This window comes from Mastomys coucha, unplaced genomic scaffold, assembly GCF_008632895.1.
Source record: "Mastomys coucha isolate ucsf_1 unplaced genomic scaffold, UCSF_Mcou_1 pScaffold22, whole genome shotgun sequence".
In the NCBI taxonomy this organism is placed as follows: Eukaryota; Metazoa; Chordata; class Mammalia; order Rodentia; family Muridae; genus Mastomys; species Mastomys coucha.
The window spans coordinates 21266654-21269376 of NW_022196905.1; the positions used below are offsets into that span (position 1 = coordinate 21266654).

General features: G+C 43.2%; 1 non-coding gene across 1 annotated transcript; it reads left to right on the plus strand.

Moving 5' to 3' along the window:
• Nucleotides 1-364: 364 nt before the first annotated feature.
• On the plus strand, nucleotides 365-579 carry LOC116071519. The gene has a single exon (XR_004110937.1). It is a non-coding gene; the product is annotated as a small nucleolar RNA U3 (small nucleolar RNA).
• The last annotated feature ends 2144 nt before the right edge of the window (nucleotides 580-2723 follow it).

Genomic DNA, 2723 nt, shown 5'->3' on the forward strand with positions numbered 1-2723 from the left:
TCAGAGTTTCAACTTCCTTTCAGAATTTCCTCATACATGTCTATAAATGCATGCATATGGCTGGGTGCACACACATGTCTCTCATGTGCATGTGGAGGCCAGAGGACAACCTCAGATGTCTTCACCCAGGAGCTATCAACTTGACTTCTTGTTGTTGCTGTCGGGTTTTTCAAGACAGGCTTTCTCTGTGTGACTCCACTGCCCTCGAACTAGCTCTGTAGATCTGCCTGCCTCTGCCCCACAGTGCTGAGATTAAAAGCATGTGCCACCACTATCTGGTTTATCAACTTGATCTGTGAGATGAGGTCTTTCACTAATCGGAGGCTTCCTGATTAGGAATGGCTAAGTGGCAGTAACACTTGTCAAGATTATACTCTCAGGGATCATTTCTATAGTTCGTTACTAGAGAAGTTTCTCTGATTGTGTAGAGCACCGGAAACCATGAGGATGAGACGTAGCGTCCCCTCCTGAGCGTGAAGCCGGCTCCAGGTGCTGCCTCAGTGCAACTGCCCCTTGCCATTGATGATCGTTCTTCTCTCCTTCAGGAGGGTTAGAGGGAGGGGATGCAGTCTGAGTGGAAAAAAAAAAAAAGTAACACTTGTCTCTCTGCTTTCCCAGAACTACACCCACAAGGGCATGCGACTGAACCTGGATTGTTTCTTCAATGTCTCTCTTTATTTTTGTTTGTTTTGTTTTGTTCTAAGATGAATTTATTTTATTCAAAATATTTTTTCAAGTCCTCATGCTTACACAGCAAACATTTTACTGACAAAACCTCCCCCTACCTGCACCCGTACCTCTATATTTACTGTTGCTGTTGCTGCTGCTGCTGCTGCTGGTGGTGGTAGTGGTGGTGTTTTAAGACAGGATCTCATTATGTAGTCTGGAACTCACTACATATATCAGGCTGGACTCAGAGATCCATCTGTTTCTACATTCTGAGTGATGGGATTAAAGGTGTGAATTATTGTGCCCAACACCCCCCATTTTTACCTTTAAATAACTATTTTTGTTCCTTTTTAAAATGAATTATCTGCACATATGTGTAGATCTATGTGGGTGCGTGCATATGAGTGCAGTGTTCAGAACAGGGCAATGAGTCCCCTGGAACTGGAGTTATGGTAGTTGTGAGCTGCCTGACATAGGTGCTGAAAACTGAACTGCATCTTCTGCAATAACGCTGTCTTTTTAACTGTTAGCATTCTTTCTAGGCACTGCCCACAGTTACTGGCAACAGCTAGGTATGCATGATTCACTATAAAAGAGACTGCTTATCCCTTCCTCACTCTATTACTCTCTTATGCTCTCTATCCCTTCTCTCGCCATTCTCCCTTGCCCCCTCTCTATCCACTTGTTCCTGGTGAACCTCTTCTCTCGCCTTCTCTCCTCTCTCTTTCTCTCCTTCTCTCCCTCCCTTCTTTTCTCTGTCTCTATTCCCTCCTCAACTCCCTTCTCATGTCATAAATAAAGTCTATTCCAAACTATATCCGTCTATGGCTGGTCCCTCAGGGGGAAGGGCCGTCTCAGCATGGGCCCACATAGGAACCCCTCTCATCTCACCATACCGCACTTCTACCAAACATATCCTGGTTCTTTCTTTTTTATAAAACACAACATTAACTACTGAGCCATCTCTGCGGCTTCTATTTTACTTTTAGTGAGTTTTATGACACAATACTTTCTTTGACCTCAGAAGTTATTAGATCATTTTGACCTAGAGAGACTAGCCACAATTTTATGATAAAATACTATTATGTTGCTGCCTGCAGCTAAATAAAAACGGGTTCTCGGTCTGGGAGAGGTGTAGGAACCTGTAGAGAAGGGAACCGGACAGCGAGAGAGGATTAAAAAATGGGACCAAACCATGGTGCGCTTCCTGTCCACCATGTATTACTCAACTGTGTCTGTTAAAAGCAGGCAGGCAGAAACCTCTCCTCCAGTCCGTCAGCATCTCTCGGCCCAATCACCATCTTCATCTTTAGTCTCTGGAGGCGGGAGTTCCGGAGTAGCAGGTTACTTGGAGAAAGGAGTGGCTATTTGTGGCAAGCCAAGGTCTGATACAGCCCACTCTTGGCTGGAAGAGGGTCACACTATTATTTAATTAAGATGTCTTGAAAGTGTTTAGATTAGTTTTCCCAGTACACAATGATCCCTTTTAAATGTGTAGATCTGAGTTTTTCATTTCTGAAGAATTTTTTTGTTGTTGTTAGAGTTGCTAAAATATTAGTTCTTTTTTTTCCCTTCCCCATGGCTTTTCTTCTGCAGGGAATCTAATTGCATGTTCAACCCACTCTTCTTTGCTTGTCTTCCATTTCATTTTCCAGCTCCTTGTTTTACTGCCTTGATCCATGCCGGGTATTAAATTTTCATTAGAATCTGATTTCCCTGTGGATCTTTAAACATAGCCTTTAGTTCTTAAATGATTTTCGACTCTTATTATTCCAAACATTAATTCCAAATATTTCCCTCACTTGGTGGGGGGAAATGCCACTTCTGATTTTAGTTGTTGCTTGTATGCATTTTTAATTTTCTAAATGTGGGAAAGAGAAGTGTGTGAACAGAGGTGAACAGAGACTGCTAGTCTGTAGAGGGCTGCCTTCTCAGTGTTCTGCCTTTAAGACTTCTGTGCGCCTCACTATGCCTATCATATGGGCTTGAGATGTGCCTTTATGTGCGTAAAGATGCACAGTTTCTTCACAGAACCACTATCATAATGGGGGGGG